This window comes from Macrotis lagotis, chromosome 3, assembly GCF_037893015.1.
Source record: "Macrotis lagotis isolate mMagLag1 chromosome 3, bilby.v1.9.chrom.fasta, whole genome shotgun sequence".
Lineage (NCBI taxonomy): Eukaryota > Metazoa > Chordata > Mammalia > Peramelemorphia > Peramelidae > Macrotis > Macrotis lagotis.
In genome coordinates, this window is record NC_133660.1 from 144,657,170 (window position 1) to 144,677,927 (window position 20,758).

Genomic DNA, 20,758 nt, shown 5'->3' on the forward strand with positions numbered 1-20,758 from the left:
CTCATATATCTTGTAAACTTCTCAGGTTGGTATTTAAAGTTCTTCACCATCTTTCTCTGAATGCATATTCAGACTTTTTCTCATACTCATATTCTTCATTCCAGCCAAACTGGCCTACTGGTAATTCTCTTAAAGGAGCACTCCAATTTTTTCTCCTATGTACTTTTTGTACAAGTTGTCCCCCATGTCCATTGTACTGTTCTTTCTTATATCCTCCTCTTAGAATCTCTAGCTTCTATTTCTCTTGGACTCTTTTCATGCTTTAACAAGTCATTATGCTTCCTCACTCTTCAAATAGTCCTGTAAGTGCTTGTCTATCGACATGCTATATCCCCTCTAATGAATGTCACCCCACTCCCCCAGGGAGCTAGGGGTAGAAATACTTCCATTTTGATTTTGAATCCCCAGAGTCTAGCAGAGTGCCAAGTGCAGGCACTATTTATTGGATTGAAATGGATTGGTTTGGAATGTAATGAATTAGAATGGATTGGACTGGATTGGAATGATTAGAATAAATTGGATTGTATTGGACTGGATTGCAGTAGATTATTCGGATTGGACTGGATTGAAAAAGCATTGCCAGAATGGATTAGATTGGATTGGATTAGATTTTCAAATATTCAATCCTTTAATGATGTAAGACTTTTCAAAGAAGTACTTACTATTTATTATAATGTATAAAAAACACTTTCCCTCTGAAGATTTGAATTATAAAAATGGCAAGATCATTTTGTCTGACAGCACCATGTTTCTACATTTGTTAATTAAAATTAAATTGTGGCTGATTATTACATAATATTGGTTTTTTAATATGTTATTTTTTCCAATTACATGTAAAGAACACATTTTTAACAATAATTTTTTAAAATATTTTTAAGTTCTGAATTCTCTCTTTCTCTCTTCCCTTCTCCCTAAAGTGGTAAGCAATTTGGTTAGATTATACATGTACAGTCATGTCAAACATATTTCCCTATTAGCCATGTTGAGAAAACAAACACAGACCAAAAGAAAAATTGAAAAAGAAAAGTAGTCAACTTCAATCTGCTTTCATACTCCATTTATCTTTCTCTGAAGTGGACATCACTTTTCAATATAAGTCTTTCAGAATTGTCTTGAGTCTCTGTATTGCTAAGAATAGCTAAATCATTCACAGGTGATCCTCATACAATATTGCTGTTACTGAGGATAATGTTTTCTTGATTCTTTTCCCTCTACTTTTTATCAGTTCAAATAATCAGTTCCAGGTTGTTTTTTGTTTTGCTTTGTTTTTTCCTAAAAGAACCTTTCCTGTTGTTTCTTATAGCTCAATGGTATTCTATCACAATAATATACCATAACCTGTTCAGCCATTTCCCAAGTAATGGGCATCCCTTCAATTTACAATTCTTTGTCACCACAAAAAAGAACTATTTTAAATATTTTTGTACATAGAGGATCTTTTTCTCTTTTTAATCTCTTTGGGATTATGTTGTTCTTGTTACACAGTTTTGGTTTCAAAGAGGACCAATAACATCACAAGGTGATTTGACTCGCATCTGAATTGGATTAAAGTAAGGCAGAGCTGCTCAGTTACCAGCCTCACTTTCTCTTCCAGATCCTGGATTCTACAGTCAGGATAAAAGTCAACATGACTAGCAATGACCAAACTCTTTTCGGAATACAGATCTAGTAGTGATATTGCTGACTCAAAAGGTATGCCCAGCTTTATAATACTTTGGGCATGGTTCTGAATTACTCTCCAGAATGGTTGGATCAGTTCAGAACTCCATAAATAGTTCATTAGTGTCCCTATTTTCCCACATTGTCTCCAACGTTTATCATTTTCCTTTTTCTGTCATTTTAGCTAATCTGATAACTATGAAGTAGTACCTCAGAGTTATTTTAATTTGCACTTCTTTAATCAGTAGTTACTTAGAGCATTTTTTTAGAAATATAACTATAGATTGCTTTGATTTCTTCTACTGAAAATTGCCTGTTCATATCCTTTGACCATTTATCAATTAGGGAATGACTCATATTCTTATAAATTCGACTCAGTTCTCTATATATTTGAGAAATAAGATCTTTATCAGAGAAACTTTTTGTTAAAAAAATTTCCCATTTTTTTTTTGCTTTTCCTCTAAACTTGGATTGGTTTTATTTGTCCAAAAAACTTTTTTAACTTAATGTAATCAAATTTGTCTTTTTTCAGATCTTTATCTCTTATTTAGTCATAAAGTCTCCCCTTTTCCATGGTTCTGATAGATAAGTAATTCCATGGTCCCTTCATTTGTTCATAATATTACCCTTTATGTCTAAATCATATAACCATTTTGACCTTATCTTGGTTTATGAAATGAGTGTTCATCTATACCTGCCAAATTGTTTTCTGATTTTCCCAGCAGTTGTTGTCAAATGGTGTGTTCTTGTCCCAATAGTTGGGATTTTGGATAAGGAGGCTTGCTGTTCTCTCATTTACAGCCTATTTATTTTTAACTTTATATGTTCAAGGTAGGTTCTGGTCCTAGAATGGAGGGAGTATTTCCCAAGTCTCAGATTTTTTATTCTGATTTTATAAGAGCTAATTATGGAGACTTGTAAGTTTTCAGTTCTTTAGAAGACCTATGATCTAAGGAGAGGCATCATCCCTGCTGTCCTGGCCTGTGCTCTGATCTGTCCTGGAAACATGACCAGGATCTCTGCTCCCCTGAGCTACAAGTTTTTGGTAATTTATTGCTTTTCCTCTGCCCAGACACGGAGACCCAGGACTGGTGACCCTGATCCAGGAATAGGCAATGTAACAAAGTTCTGCCCTGGTGGACAGCAGAGTGACTTCTATAATGTCCTTTTGACTAATGATCTACCCCCTTATTATCTATGGGCTGTAGTCCTGAGTAGATTTAGTTATGTCCAAGGCCTGCTGCCTGGCCTAAATGTGGCCCATTGCTGGCCTATGGAGACATTGTCTGTGCTAGACTGCACTCTATCTTCATACTCATGAGTCAGACCTTTCCTATCAATCTTCTAAGTTGACTTGAGTTACAAAATTGTTTCATCCTGTCCTTTTGTCGATTTTGTCACTTCAGAATTGTTTTGAGGCATTATTTTAAAGTTATTTGGAGGGGAATTTGGGTATCCCAACTTTTAGAGAATAATCTTAGCTCTACTTTCTCTATAATATTATAGATATTAGACTTAAAAATGAAGGAATCATTCTAACTCATTCAAGTTTCAACAGGAAAAAAATTTCTGGAGTCTCTATTTTTGTCTTTGCTCCTAGAGTTTCTGGAATTTCCATCATATTTCTCCTTTATTCTGAAGAAATCACACTACTGAATATGCTGCATTGATGTTCTCTAGATGAGAGTTATTGTCCATCTCACTCAACTGGAAAAGGATCTTCAATGTCCCCCTAATACTTTAAACATTTAATTGAATTATAGTATCATAGACATAGTACTATAAAGTACTTTAGAGGTGATCTGGTCCTACCTGTTGGTTTTATGGATAAGAAAAGTGAGATCCAAAGTGGTTCAGAATCTTGCCCATTTTAACACAGGTAGTAAGTGGCAAAGTTGGAATATGAATTCATTAGGAGCTTAATAAATGCATTACTGACTTGAATTGAAGTGTTTAAATTCACAGAAAGGGTTGTGTTATAGAGCATAAGGGAGAAATAGTGGAATGTGTGAAGGATTGTGACAAATTCTAGGAAACATTCTGTTGTATGAAGAAAAACATTTGCCTAGTTCCTCGTGTAGTTGAGCAACATTTCAATACCTCATTTACTTCTCAAGAGGATACACCATATTTCTAATGGGTGAGAAAAGTGAACGACAAAAATGGCAACCTGGAGACTAATCTGCCTTTCAAAAGAATCAATATTTGCTCATGTTCTCCCTGTGTTCCGACTGTGTGTGAATTAGTAGATGCTAAAATGGCAACCGTCTGGGAGAATGTAAGTGCATGATTCTTGTGGTCTAAGTTTGGATTTCCATGTCTGCTTCTTAGACTAAAGGGAATGGCCACTGCTCATTCTATGAGGATGACAAGATGAATCGAGTGTCTCCAAGCTCTATCAGCATGAATGATCATTAACACTTACTGCACATCCATCTGTCTTAGGCAGCTTTTCAAGTGTTCTTGTGACAATGACAATTCTAAAAGGAACAGTTCATGTATTTGGAGTGATTGCATACAGAAGGGTACCCATCCACACCAGAAATAAAAATCATGTTGTTAATTGTGGCTGACATGCAATTTGCAGCAACACTTGAAGCTATTTGTATTACCAACAGCCATCTGAGGTCTTATTTTAATCTCCTTAAATATGCTCCACATTTGTGAATGGATTTTTATGGGCACATCTAAGGAAACTATTAGCAATAGAAATAAAGAATTCCCCAAAGTCCCACTTATCTTGTGTAAGCTCTATTCTCAAAACAAGCCCTTTGTTATACCCAGGCACTTAGCTCACATCTCTTCAATATAACTATACTTGGTACTGGTAGAAAAGATGTGCAGTTTTCATTTGGAAATTCTGTATTTCGAACATATAAACCCTTACAAATTAGTGTTCTACTAGTTAAGAGTCTTTCAAGAGGTTGTAAACTTTCTCTTAAAATTTTCTTAAGTTTTTTCTTCTTGCTAGAATTTTTTTTCCTAACCAGGAATTCCATACAATAAAATCACAGATCTAGTTTCCTTCCCCAAGCAGAATAAGATTTGAAGTAGTTACTAATTGTAAAGTGCAAATGAATGGCTTTTGAGAGATTCTTTATGCAGGACCTAAACTAAAGGCTACATGATTACAACCTATCCACCAATTTTCTTTTTTTCTCTATCATTATCCTGAAAAAGTCAATCAATTTCTCCCTGAATTTTTCTCATGCAAATAATCCATCAATACATCTCCAATCCAAGGCCCTCACTGGCTTGGTGCTTAATTCACCAGCCTGGGAATGTGAGGGTGGAGATAACAGATGACTGCTCAAGTTGGGTTTGCATTAGGAGACTCTCACTTTCCCAGTTTTTGATACTCACAAATGTGTGAAACAGATTCCCCGTTATTTTTGGTTAGAATGTTGGAGGATATAGAAAGGACAATGACAAAAATAATGGATGAGAGATTCTCATACAAAAAGGCAACTCAAATATTACCATCTAATTAAATTATTCAGAATCTAAAGGAGCTGGTTTTCAGATTTGTGTGTTAAATACAATGCCAATTCCATTTCCTTAAACACTTGACAGGACCTATTTTCAGCCAGATTTCTTGCTAACAGGCTCTCAGTCACATTAAGTACTCACAAAGTGCACAGAAGTTGTATTTTATTGCTGAGCCCTAATTGAGCTGTCTGGGCTAAAGTAGCTGAATGTTACCGAAATGTTTATTATACAAGCACACTTCATCTGAAGGTAGAAAAGAACATTTCTGTAGCTTAGGGCATAATTTATCCCTGCAAAAAGCCTTTTATCACCCTCTCATTTCAGTGAATTATGTTTATGGAGTTCTTCTCCTACTATGAATCTGGTTTCACTCCAATGTGAGGAAGAGTTAATTCTCAAACACCTCTCAGTTGAATCTCATTACGTTCCATGTCCCTTGTTTCCTATCAAGACGTATGCCTTCCTTATGCATTCTGTACGGTAGTAGCCATTTACACCTGCTCTGATTTATCACAGATGTTTATTTATATCAAAGCAAGAATGTTATTAATCTACAAATCCAGAAATAGTTATTCTCAGAAATTTTTTTCAATCAACTTGTCTTGGATCCCTCAAAAATCTATGTGTATTTTTTTGAGCATTCACCTTTCTGTATTATCATTTCACCCCTTTTCAGACTTACCAAACCACAGACTCAGGGAATTGGGAGAAACCTCAGACATCATTTCAACCCATAACTGATCAAGAATCTCTACCTGCAAACAACCCCCAAAAGTGGTCATCAATCCAAGTTTATCTTGAAGGCCTCCCATAATGGAGAACCCCACCAACTCTGGAACAGCTCAATCATCCTAGTCATCTCTTCTCTAGTCTCCTTTCCTTTGAGTTCTAATTTTAGCATAGCAGCAGAGTCCAAGTATATTGTAACTGAAGAGGGTTAAAATGGGAAAAATCATTATTTAGAATCAGAGGACCTGGGTTCAAAAACATTTGAACCCAATGGCCTTGCCACCCATCAAGGTGATACAAGAAATAGAATACTGGGTCTGGAATTAGGAAGACCTGAGCTCAAATCTATCTTGTGTGATCTCGAGCAAGTCAAATGGGAATAATAACAATACCTGCCTCCCAGGGTTATTATGAAGATCAAATGATATAATACTTGTATAAAGCACTCAATACAATGTCTAACACATGGTAGATACCAGCTTTATAAACTACTGGGGCAAAGTACTTAACCTCCCAAAGGCTTCAGATTCTGCATCTGTAAAATGAAGGAGTTGAACAAGATGATTTCCGAATTCCCATGTAAATGAAAACCTGTGATTCTATATCTAGCATGTTATTTCATGTGAATCTGCACTAACTTCATGTTTATTGTATCCAAAATAAGATAATACTCAGTACATCCAATGAATGACCAGATTCTATCCAACAGAACTTTTTCCCCTCTTCTGAATTAATGCTATGGGTGAGGGCTCTGGTTTCCTGGGTGGGTTACTTAGCAAATGAAATATGTAACCAGTTTATTTTGAGATATGAACACTTTGCAGTACTATTCATCACTTAACAATGACATTTCTACCTTGAATTATTTAAATCATCTCTGAAAAAAATAATGTACGTAACCTGCAGAGGAAGAAATTTACTTCATTCCAACAGAGAAAATGCTCAGCCCTTTCTGATGCCGGTGCTGAATAGCCCAGAGTGATGCTGTAAAAGCATGGAATGAGAAAAAAAAGGCAGACTTTTATAGGCACTGGAAACTCTAAAGAAAATGTTAAGAATGTGGAATAGAATTATCATGAATAAAATTGGACCAGAGCATAAATTTATCATCCTATTATCACCTAACACAAAGTCTTCAACCTGAGTCAGAACTTTGGTATTTAATGTCTACAGGACTCCTCTTTCCATCCATTTCCTGGCTGGAAAACTTGTTTGGAACTAAAGGAGCTTGGGGATGAGGTTGCAGGGAGGAGGCACTTTGGACTACCACAGCTTCACGGTGTGAACAGGATTTAATGTCCTGGTCACATTAGGTTATTGTTAGAACACCCTCCAAATTTCAATACCATTCTTAATTCAAGTTGTTAAAAGTTACATATTGTCTTCCTCATTAGACTGTAAGCTATCTTTTGTCTCTTTTTGTATCCCCAGTGCTCAGCACAGTGCCTAGGACATAGTAGACATAACAATTATTAATTGATTATTATTGATGTCATCTTCCATGTTTGAAAGGTATTATTAAAGTTTAGGTTTGAGAATGTGGAGGCAGCTAGGTGGCTGTGGATAGAGCACCAGCCCTGGAGTCAGGATTACCTGAGTTCAAATCCGGCCTCAGACACTTAATAATTACCTAGCTATTTGGCCTTGGGCAAGCCACTTAACCCCATTGCCTTGCAAAAATCTTAAAAAAAAAAAAAGGAAATGTGTTCTGTGGCATGACATAGGAAAAGAATACAGAACTTGGAGTCAAGAGTCCTAAGTTTAGATGCCAATATCTACTGGCTGAATGACTAAATCTAAGTCATTTCACTTATAGATATAATAATACCTATAGAATCTTCTTTATCAATCAAGGTGTATCTATAAAGAGCCTCCTGTGTGCCAGTCACTGTGATAGGCACTGTGAGTTAAAATATAATAAATAATAATAATAATAATAATAAACCAATCCCCACTCCTAAGGACTTATATTGACATCCTATAAAATGAAATCATAGATCCCATTTAGAAAAGAGATGATGAAATGTCAACTTAATACAATCATGGTTTTCTAGTGAAGGAAATCTTATTATCTGAAAAATAGGAACTATTTTCTGAGCTCCAGGAGGGCTGCAGCTACAACTTATTTCATTTCTTTCCCTTCCTCAGGACCCAGCAAGAAGTCTTAATAAGTGCTTAATAAATATTTGCAGAATAAGACTGCGTTGTCCCTGAGGATGTTTAACAAGAGGAAATGGATTTAATTTGCAAAGTGAGGGATTTCTTTAAAAAAGAGGCATCTTCCATATCTCTGTCTCATCTGGATCCTTCATCTACAAACGTGTTCAGGTATTTCCTTCTCCTACAAAAACTTTTGTTGCTTTCAATACGTCTTCTAGCTAGCATCCTGTATCACTTCACCACTAAATTATAGAGTTGTCTATACTTGAGGCTTGTACTTTCTAATTCCCCACTCATATCCCATCCTCAGAAATCTATGATAGAACTTGGGATGAAATTACATATAAAGGCTAAAAGGAAGAATAGAAATCACCTATTTCAAAGAAGAAAACTGAGTTCTAGAGAAGTGAAGTGACTTGTTCTTTGTCCAGCAACATCAAACTAATAAGGAATAAATCAGGGACTCGAATCTACTTCATCTGGAACAATCTCTCTCTCCCTCTCTCTCTCCCCACCACACACACACATACCTATTTATTGAAAAATTTCTTTTTCTAAGACTCAGATCAAGAACCCATGTTCCTATGAAGAGCACTGCATTTTTAGACAAAAGACCTGTATTTTTAATTTTGGCTTTTATATTTAGTATCTGTGAGACTCTGGTTGAGTCAATTAATCTTTCTAGGTCATAGTATATTCCTCTGTGAAATGGGAATAGTAATACTAATACTACTACTACTACTAATAATAATAATAATATGCCTGTTATATATCTACATCAAAATACTATTGTGAGTCTTAGATGAATCCTTATTATTATAGAGGGTACACTACCCTCCCAGTCACTCAGATTTACAGTCTAGATATCATCCTCAATTCTTCACTCTGCCTAACCCTCCATATACAGTCAGGTGCCACGTTCTAAACTATGTCCTTCCCATTCTCCTTCAATCAATTCTAGTAACTCCCTATTGTCTTCAGGATCAAATATAAAATACTTTGTTGGACTTTTAAGGACTTCCAAAGTCTGCCCCATTTCTCTATTTTCTAAGAAACTGGCTTCCTTGATTCACAAACAAGGCCTTCCATCTTTCAACTCCAAACATTCACAGGCTATCCTTGAGACTTTACCCCTTTCTTATCTCAACCTCCTCCCTTTCATGGTTTCCCTCAAGTCTCAGTCAAAGTCTTACCTTCTACCCTGATATTGTACATAAAACCTCTTGCAAACCTCAAAGCATGCTATAAATATCAGTTATTATTATGATTGCTATAAATCATTTTTTCTGCTTATTTCACTCACTTATCTTACTGAGATTCGATTATTCAGTATCTATCCCTATGCTGTTTACAAGTTTCTCACAGGTGGTAGTTTCCCATTTTCATTTCCTTTTTTCCCCCCACTTTACATCTCTGAAGTGTCCCCTCTTTTTAATTCATTGTCCACCAAAGACTTCACTATGAGCAAATGAGTGGATTTTCCCCCTCCATGACTATGGTTGGCAGGTATTTAATAGTAATTAAGGATTTCTCTAATCTCTTCATAGGATTCTCAGATAATCAACAGCAAGTCACTTTGATTGATTGTCCCTGTCATGAAAACAGGAAGACAAGACCTCTGCACAGATTTCCTTACAGAAAATTTAGGCAATGATGCTTTCTCAAAGAAAATTCTCTTGATTATTCAGGGAAGCAGTATTCTTTAAAAGGCCAGAGTAGTTTCCCAAAACCCACCACCTCAAAGTAAAGCTTACTACAGGAACTGAGTTTTCCTGAGATCTGTAAAACCCCAAGGGAGTTATTTTTCTTCTCCTCATTAACTTGGGCTCTTGGGTGGTGCAAGGACACCCCCAGAAATCCATAGCAATAAGCCTAGATAGAGGCAGCCCTGGCAGCTGAGAGATTAAGACAGGAAGTGAATCCTGTGGGTTTTAAAATAATGAGGAGAAATGGCCAAACTAATGGCCCTGGGTAAAGGGCACGTGCTGTTAAAGAGTCTCCATGGGTCACCCCTGGAAAACATATTATTTCCGTATATTTTCTCTTGATTTAGTGCCTGCTGTATGAGGTCTGTGGTCCTTGGAAGCTAATAAATCATTGCCCTGGATGACAGCCTGAACACCTGGGTTTTATCATCCAGCAGGAAACCTTGTAAATTACCAGGAGAAGCAGCAAGTGACCGCCATGGAGTCGCGAGCATCAGTCAAGGCCGCAGTCCATTAAGACCATTCTGTTACATTTGCAGGTGAATTAAAAGAAATAAGGAAGCACTGCAAAGAGATGAGCCTCAATTCTTTGATTAGCACTTAATGAGAGGGACACTGGGATGTTAGCTCCAACTCTAATGGCCAACAGATGCAAGGTGTCCACAACGGGCTGCACTTGGCTCTCCATCAGCCTCAGCCCGGCTGCAATTTAGCTCATATAAAGCAATAGGGCAGCTTTAAGAGAGCCATCTTGTGACAAACTCAGAGCTCCCACTGGATCCTTTTCTGCGCTTCAGAGCTCAGTATTGGAGAGAAAGTTGGCTCCAGAAGTTCTCTCTCTGTTCCGTGAGCTCCTGCAGTTAAATGTCAAAGAATATGAGCAGAAGTAAAGCTGTCTCAACAAAAGTCCTGCGTGTTTCTGAATAATGGGTAGGCTCAAGAGTCCTCCAGTTTCCCAGCATTTACCATTGAAGAATGGTGCAGAATTGATCTTAAGCCATCTTTTCAGATAGGGTGACAAATCTCTTAAGTCTTAAACATTAAATAGGGACAAAATACTAAATGATAAGATACTTTGGTATAATTAACTTAACAGAGCCATCAGGCAGAACTTATACATCCACAGGAAATGAAGATGATATGACAACATTTGCATAGATCTTATGATATATTGTGCTAATTTCTTTATAATTATTATCTCATTTAATCCTCACAACAACCCTGGGTGGAAGGGGCTATTATTATTCCTATTTTACAGATGAAGAAACTAAGGCAAACAGAAGGGAGTTGTTCGAACTCACACAACTAGCAAATCTGAGACCAGATTTGATCTCAGGTCTTACTAGCTCCAAGTCCACCATTCTATCTATTGCACAGGTAGCTACAGGTGATTAGTAAGCAATTGAATTCATCAAAATTCATGTTTTTGACATTCTTTGTATCCCTAGAACTTAGCACAATGACTCAAACATAGTAGGTTCTTAACAAATTCTTGTTAACTGAATGATGGATCACATCTTGTTTATATGCTCTTATATTAAATGAAATTATAGGAGAATACTTAATCTTGTAAAAATAATGTGTTATGGTGGATGGGGAGGCAAGAAGAGAGAATATGTGAAACTCAAAATTTTATATGAAAAAAATGAATGTTAAAATTATCTTTATATGTAACTGGAAAAAAATTAAATACTATTTAAAAGAAAAAGAAAACAATATGGTAGAATGGTTGAGGTCAGGAAGATCTGTTACACACTAGCTGTATGACCATGGGGAAAATATCCAATTTCTCAGCACTCTAACATTACTCTCTAAGACTTTAGCTTGTATGCAGAAGTTTTTATTAATCTGCTTCATTTGGAGGAAGTCTCCAAACTAAAAATTCTCATGTCATAAAAATGAAATCATCAGTATAGCCAAAAAAAAGGAAGGAAGGAAGAAAAGAAGAAAAGAGAAAAAGAAAAGGCATTTAACTTGGTCATGATCTAAGTTTTTACCTAAGATTCAGAAAACTACATAGAGCTGGCATCAGGCAACAGCCCGTCTAGTCTCTCTATTTCCTATCATGTCAACTTTTCAAGGAAAGATACATTGGGAAAAGATATGACACAAAGAAAGTAGAACTAAGAAAATATACACAATTACAATAATGTAAAGAAAGCTGGCACTACATATCACCACAACTCAATTTAATTTAATAAGAAATCTAAATTATGTAACAATGGTGATGAACTACTTATATTCCCCCAGTTCACAAAAGAGGTAGTCATTACAGATTCAGAATGCTCCGTGTACTACCAAATATGACTGAAATATTGGTATAATATATTATACCAATTTATTGAAAGAGATGCTTCTTTTATGGGGGGTAAGGGGAAGGTAGATGGAATTATTGGGAAATCACAGTAACTTTTTTAAGGCATCCAAATATTACAAAATAATATGATAGGGTTGAATAACATCATCTCTAAGGCCTCTGACAACTCTAATATTCAATGTTCTAATGTCCCATGTTCTAGGATTCTATAATTCTGACATCATATGAGTAGTGAATCTATGAAAATGTATATTTAGAAACAACAGCGAAAATAAAGAGGAGCTGTAAGTGGAGCTATTATTGCAATTCTCCAGGTTTCTAAAACAAAACATACTTAAAATAATATGTATTCATTTATGTAATACTCACTCCTCTCCTTCATGCTCCCTTTATAAGCCTTTAGAAGGAAAGGGAGCCATAGTCATTCCCTGAACCATAGAGAGAAGTGGGAAATAATGACTAGAATTCTAGGGAATCTGAAAAACCTGAGTTCAAACTCCATCTCTCACACTTCCTAGTTGTATGATCCTGGGCATGTTGCTTATCCTTCCTATTCCCAATTTTTCCATCTGTAAACTTGGCATAATAATTGTTATTACAATTCTACTACATTCTAGGGTAAATCTGGCATTCATGAGATAATATGTTTAAAGTGCAATGTCAGTCATTATCATATACTCTTTCTGGTCCAAATGATAGGAAATGATTAACAAAGGGAAGTCACAGGAATTGAGAGGGATCAAAGAAGGCTTCCTGAAGGAAGTGAGATTTTAGTTAAGACATAAAAAAAGTCAAGGAGATCAGTGGTTGAAGGAAGGAGGGATAGCATTATAGGCATGAGGGACAGCCAGGGATAGAAAATATTCTTGTTGGTAGCTATAAGCATATGTGGATCCTGTTATTTCTTCTCAGTTGAAATGTAGGTGGTGCAGTAGCCTTGAAGTCAGAAGGGTGGGAGTTCAAATCCAGACTCAGACACTTGACTCCTACTAGCTGTGTGATCCTGAGCAAGTCACTTAACTCATTGCCTCACTTCCAGGATCATGTCTAGTAGTTTTGATTCATATCTAGTTATGGGACCCAGATGGCTCTGGAAGAGAAAGTGAGTTTGGTGACTTAGCACAGCAACCCCCCCCCACACACACACACACACAGTCAAATTCAATTCATATGCTTGTTATGGCATCACCTCCCTGATGTGATTATTATTATTATTATTTATTAGTATTATAAATTATTTAAAAGCATAAGTCATTTAGATTTTTCTCTTGGTATCCCCAGAGCCCAACATAATTCCTGTAACATCACAGACCTCCAATAAATGTGTTGAATGGAATATGTGATTAGTAGAAAAGAACCATGTATCCTACCCCTCCTAAAGTGGCTTATCATCTCAATTATCTAGGGAGCAGAGGCCTATCATCATCTATGTAGTTTCACTTAGTGTGTTTTTCCTTTTCCCTGGTTCTCATCCATGTTGAGCATCTGCCCATTCATTATTACAGCCTTGGTAACAAGAAGAAGCATCTTCCATCAGTGTTCCAGTGCCAAAGGTACTTCAGGTGATGCTGGGAGGAAGCTGACCAGCTTCAACCTCTCCAAACTGTCAAAGCCAAATGATGTCTCCACAATGAAATTTCAGTACTTTAAAAGCAAATCACAGTTCTTCCAGAGCACATATTAGCTGGGCAAACACAAAGCCTTAATTCAGTGCATTCTAATGTGTATTTACACAGCAGCCCCGAGTGCTTATTTGCCTAAGAGAATATGAGAGTGAGTGTCCTAGGAAAAATCTCAGGCGATGGATAAAATGCCAGAAAAATGCAGAGGCAAGATGGATCATTTTTCTCCTGGCACATGACAGGGAGGGTCTTGTTTAGACAGAATGATTAGGTCTGATGGAGGAGAACTCAGAATAGAAACTCTTCAAATTCATATCCTATTCATGTGGAACACTTGTATGTGCCTCAATTTCCTAAGCTAGACAATGGAGGTGATACCACCTGCCTACATCTAGTCAGGTTAGGGAACTATTAGAATTGAAAAGGTTCAAGACTGAAAAGATTTCTAAGGATTTGAAGCTTCCCCATCCCAGAGTAGACTATAATATTGAAACATTACCTGGAGCAGCAAAGCCTCAGGAGCATATATTTATGCCCCTTCACTTCCAGGTGGCTCTTAGGTCTATGAAAATATTACCAGGATACACCTTGGCTACAGAGACAACTGCCTAGGAAGAAAAAGTCTTTCCTGTAACACAATGCTGTGATTAGTGGAAATGGAATAAAACAATAAGAATAGAAAGCATGTAATGTTTTAAGGTTTACAAAGAGCTTTACATACATTATCTAATTATAAGTCTTATAAAGCCCCCATGAGATTAGTATTATCTTTCATTATTCTATTCTTATCCCTATTTTATAGATGAAACTAGGATTGAGAAAGTTTTAATGACTTACCTAGCATCACATAGTAAGGGACCAAGGTGAAATTCCAATTCAAATCTCCCTAACACCAAAATAAACTTTCCATTCACTCTTGATGCTATATTCATCAATATATTCTAAAATATATTATAGATGTGGACACTAGGAAAGAATGCTCTTAGAAAGTTTCTATAGCCATGTGATTATTGCAAGAAACTGCAATAATCTGGAAAATTGGAAAAGATATAGATGTCCTATGACTAGTGAATGACTAAACAAACCATAGTGTTTAAACAAGATTATATAAATTCTATATTTTATATATTTTTATTCTTCCTACTTTCTTTCTTCTTTGATTCATCTTTCTTCTTGCTATCTTTCTTTTTTTTACTTTCTTACCACCTTTCTTATTTCTTTTTCTTTCATTATTTCTTATTATGTTTGCTTTTTTCTTCCTTCTTTCTTACATCCTTTATTTCCTTTTCTTTACTATTTCTTTCACAACTCTCTTCTTTCCTTTCTTTGTCCCATTCCTTTTTCCCTCGTCCCTTTCTCCCCTCCTTATAGACTTGTGCTTTCATCGATGTGAGAAATATTAGCATAGAAATTTCCTTTACTGATGCAGTTGGGCAACTCATCAATAACAACTAGTCTTAGAGATTTGCCTTGAACCCTAAGGAGTTAAATGAATTGCCTATGATCAGAGGCAGAACTCTGAATTCTAAGTCAAGAGCTCTAGTCACAGTACTGATTCTCAGACATTATAAACATAATGAATATAAAGAAATTTGGAGAAACATAAATCACCTTGCCTGGAGGATGAGAGACAGGTAAGTCAAACTACTACTATTATCTTGATCACTATCTCTCCTCAGACTCAAATGGAGATAGCCCTGGACTAGGGACTCAAGAGCCTTAGGAGTAGCAAAGCTTCTAGCTGACCCCAGACATCGTTCTATAAAGTCACCCTTATGGTGTGGTAAGTAAAAATAATAAAGTTTTGTAAACTGAAGTACATACTCTGAGTAAAATCAATTGATTAACAGTGATGTATATAACACAAAGCAGATCAAACTGGCCTCCTTAATAGAGCTGGAGACTCCAGTGAAAAGAGCAAGACCTTCTTTATTTACACCCAGAGGGTCTGAGTCATTTTAAGTATTTTTAGTGACTATGCTAAAAAAGGTGTGTTGGCATTTGGATGTAGTTTATTATGCCTCTGACAATTAAAAAATTGCATTCATCTGCATCTTGTAATCTTTATTGGGGGACCAGAATAACCAGGTTTGCTCACCTACAATAGGAGATCAAACCTCCCTTAATTGCACAAGGATGAAAAGGACAAACAACTTGTCTTTTGGGGTATAGCATTAGCTTAAGCTGACTGAGGCTTAGGACAAGCAGAAGTCCCAGAAGCTAACTGCGTAAGTGTAAATAACATTCCCTTTCAAACATACCTTTAAACTAGATCAGAGGGACAACTATATTCTTGAGTGTGACTCCAGATCTGAAAAATGAGACTTAAGAAAAAGATTAGGGACAATTACAGAATATACTCAATTATTAAGTGATACAGCATAATTTTAATTTCCTCAGTAAAGATGCAGCCTGACAATTACTCCTGCATGTGTTAAAGTCAAAGCAACTGAAGACCCTAAAAAGAAGTTTTTTTTTCACCAAAGAATTTGGTATTATCAAATGTTCAATAGAAACAGATAGGATTTTTTTAGTAGAAATGACATTAAAGAAGATACATTGCCATCTGCTTTGTCATCACACCCTAAGAATCTTTCCATCTTCTTTGCCCCTAAAATTTTCCATGTATGTTATCTCTCTCTCTTTATAATGTGAGTTCATTGAAAACAAAGAAAGTCTCATTTTTCTTAAGATCTCCATTCTTAGCACAGTGCTTTGCACATAGTAAGCATTTAATAAATACTTTATTCATTCAGGAAACATTTCCTAACAATGAAAGTTACTCAAAAATATAATGATCAACCTTATAATGTTCTCCCCCTAATTGAGGGGTCTTCAGGAAAAGGTGGGATGGTCACTTTTCATATCTGTTGTAGATGATTTGGGAATTGGATTCTATACTTGCCAGGTTTTTTCTAAATCTAGAATTCTCTGTAGTCATAGCAATAGAGATAGAATTAAAATAACATTCTGACCACATCACCGGAAAGGAAGAACAAGTTAACAACCAAAAAGTTGGAAGGATCGGGGATTGAGTGAGAAGGAAGAGGCAAAGATGACTCTTGAGATGTCTAGCCTATGTAACTGAGAGAATGGTAATCATGTCAACAAGAATAGGGAAGTTGGACAGCCAATCATGGAACTCAGAGTCAAGAAATTTATATTTGTATCCAGGACATATCTCATAAGTAATGTATCTAAGCCTCTAAAGTTTTTTTCATGAGGTTGTTGTGAGGATCAAATGACATAATATACTTAAAACACCATGCAAACTTTAAAACACCATACAAATGTTAGTTATTATTACTACTATTATTATAATTAATAAATAGTTTACAGAAGAAAGATAGGTGAGTTCTGTTTTGAACATGTAGAGTTGGAAGTCCTATTGGATAGTTGGAGAGATAAGACGAAATCTCAGGAGAGAGAGAGAGAGTAAGGACTAGAGAAAAAGATTTGGAAGTTATTTCCATAGAGGTGCTAATTGAAGGCATGGGAGTGTATGAGAATGCCAAAAGAGAGAGCTGAAAAATGTACTGAGTCCCTGGAAGAGGAATGATAATTTAATCATGAGTTCACAAACTTTCAAATTTAAAGACACTTATTCCAAGTGAGATAAGTGTAATAATAATAAGAAGAATATTCTTTTCATATAACTTTCAATCCAGATATTTAAGTCACTTGGATGGGGAAAACATAATACTAGATGAAGGAATGTTATAATTTGGTTGCTTCAAAAAATAACTTTTAGACCTTGTTCCTAAATGCATAACAAGAGTAGTATCTTGAAAATGATCTCACTAACTACAATGTAAAGGAGAAAATAAAGAATTTCTCCTCAATCACTTCAAAGCATGGATAATGTTGCCTCACCAGTCCTTCTCCAGAGCTAGATATACCTAATATAGCCAGAATTTTACTCTCTAATATAAAACATATGAATCTTTTTCCCATAAAAAACCAGAACGTGCCTATAATGAGACACCGGAGGTGGGATGGCCATTACTGCTGTAATTGCTGTAATTACTGATGGAATTACTCATATTCCTCTTCTGCTACTTTTTCTAATTATCCTAGTTTAATGAAAATGTGTAATTTTTTTGCATGGAACAGGATGTGGCCGTCATTTGGCTGACTGCCTAGAATGAGGGACAGTGTCCATTTCTTGAAATGTGGAATGAGTAAAGGTCACCACTCATTAGTGAAAAGAAGGGCTTTCAGGAACACACCAGCAATTAAAATGCACATCATGCAGAAACTCACAGATGGGTTTCATTGGGGGGAAAAAATGAAATCGTGAGAGTGAGAGGGACATCAACCAAGGAGCCCAATTTCACTAAGGTCTTCAGACTTCAATGAGAACGACTTGTAAAAATAGTACAATAGTTTAACCCCATTGTCCCTTCTTGTTCCAGGCTCTGTCACAAAGATGGATTCACCATTTCCATTCCCCTCCCCCGGGTTTTGTTCCAATCTTTGTCAAAAGAACAAAGCTCAGAAGATTAGGGTTTTAAACTTTTCTTCAGATTACAAGCTGTCATCAAAGGAGCAAGTACTGTTTTGAATGCCTTGGAAACTTAATTGGCAGGCTATTGGACTTGTTTCTAACCCGACCAAACAGCTGGATCAATGTTAAGCTGATACCAAATGGAAGGAAAGACTGTGGAACAACCTGAAATATGGATGTGAGATTTAATTAGTCCATAAGCAAAAGGTGTTTTATAAATGCATGATAATTGACTTTAGTTACCATAGGGGACAAGGTGCTAGCAAACAGAATCTATTCAATATTTCTTGAAACACCAATTAATTAGAATGCCAAAATGATAAGGATGAAGGAGATTGAAATCAAATTGGCAAAATGAGGGGATCTCCATCCTCCTGCAGTTTTGAAGTTCTAACTCCCAGGACTCCTTTTTATCTTAATAGGGGTAGATCTTTGCAACTTCAATTCTTTCCATCCACATCAAAAATCCCCCAAAAGGAGAGGGGTGCTAAAATTTGAAGATGAACTACTTACTATCTTTATTATCTCTATTCTTTCAAAGATGAAAATTCCAGCAATTACTTTTTTAACACCCTGATTTTATAGAGCTTGCTATTACTCTATCTGCCTTTTACTACTGTCTAAGCCAGTTAATAGCTGTTTCCTTCCTGAATATTAGAACAAAAGAATGCACTTAGGGATGTGTTCTTAAACTATATGAGCTGAATATAGTTTATCCAGGCATCTAGTCATATAACCTAGGGCCATCAACATAACCAACCAAACTTGCTCCTCTTTCTCTGTGACTTCACTATTTTTTTGATTCCTACCTCTCAAATCACTTCTCAGGGATACTATATGTCATCCCATATCAACATCCCTTAGTAACTTAACAGTCTTTTTCTTTTTTTAGAAAGGTTTTATTTATTTTGAGCTTTATAATTTCCTCCCCCCCAATCTCACTTCCCCTCTCCCCATGCCCCCCAGAAGGCAATTTTGCTAGTCTTTACATCATTCCCATAGTATGCATTGATCTAAATTGAACAGTCTTTTCTCCTGAAATTTTTTCTATTTGTTTAATATTCCTGTTTGTGGATATTCATACTAGTTAGAGAATATCTGGTCAGCTTGGAGCTTATGTACAGAAATTAGTTAGAGAAAGGTCTCTGGAAGATGCATGTTCACACCATTTGGAAGCATGCCTAAATAGCAGGAATAGTACTTTTGCCCCTAAATTTTATTCCCCCTGTCATTCTATTATAGGTAGATTGCAAAGCTCATTCCCGGGGTATCAGAGTTGAAAAGGACCTCAAATGTCATCAATGAAACCCCTACTTTCAATAAATTGTCATCCAGTTTCTACCTGAAGACTTCTAGTAATCTATTACTTGAGTCAATTTAAGGGTGACTCAGCAGTGAATGGAGGAGTGGACCCAGAGTTAAGAAGACCTGAGTTCTGAGAGTAATTATTTCTCTCATATTAATAACCAATTATTGAATTAGTACTAAAGTTTTTTCCCCCTTTCCTACTTCTTCATTCATAAATTAGACCCTGTGGGTTATTTAGGCAGTTTTTAAAGCATGGGGCTGATATTGAGAGGCAAAATTCAGATGTGTTCAAAATATAAAGAAATTCAAGTCTAGTTTTACACAGAAAGATCTGAGGAAAAGCAGATTCCTCTTTTTGTCTAGATAACCCTGATAGGGTGATATGGGTATAGATAAACCTCTTTGACCAAGACTGACTGATCAGAGTCAAGTTCCCTGGATCCTTAGAATAGGTGCACTTCTCACTATTCATTCTTCTCATTAAATGTTAATTATTCAGAATTAATTATTACTCTCAGGAATACCCATTTTTCCAAGGACATATAACTATAGAGTCAGTTCCATGAAGGTCTTTGGCATTAAGAGCACCACTGACCCTTTTATTAATTAAATGCCAGTAGGATTAATAAAATGATTAATTATCCAGAAACTATCTCTCAAACATTTTATAAGTCACAGTTCAAATCCATCTTCAAAATCTCAAGAGTTGCATGACTGAGCAAGTTATTTAATCTGTCAGCCTCAGTTTCCTCATCTATAAAATGGGAATAATAGCATCTTTCCAGAATTGTGGTAAGAACAAAATGAAATAATAAGCACTTTGCAAACCTTGAAGTGCTAAATAAATGTTAGTTGTAATGATGGTGATGATGATGAGGAGGAGGAGGAGGATGATAACAATAACTGATAGTTAACTTTTTCTTATGCTGAGTTAAATAGACTTCTCTGTGATATCCACTCTATGCTTCTATTTGTCTCTAGAGTAGCTAGGTAACACAATGGATAATAGCATCTATCTCACAGGGATATTGTCAGAATAAAATGAAATCATATTTATAAAAAGTATTTAATAGAATGTCTGCCACACAGTAGGTGTTACATATTAATGATATTTATCTATCTATCATCATTATCATTATTAATTATTTTTATCATTATTCATTCTCTCTGGGACTAAGAAAAACTTGATCCTTCTTTCACATGAAAGCCTTTCACTGACTTGAAAACAACTCAAATGTTCTCCCAACCAAATTCACACTAT

General features: G+C 35.9%; 1 long non-coding RNA gene across 1 annotated transcript; it reads left to right on the plus strand.

Moving 5' to 3' along the window:
* The first annotated feature begins 16,677 nt into the window (after positions 1-16,677).
* Positions 16,678-19,497, plus strand: LOC141516271 (uncharacterized). The gene is made up of 3 exons (XR_012476654.1): positions 16,678-16,777; positions 18,098-18,396; positions 19,432-19,497. It is a non-coding gene; the product is annotated as an uncharacterized LOC141516271 (long non-coding RNA).
* Positions 19,498-20,758: the final 1,261 nt, after the last annotated feature.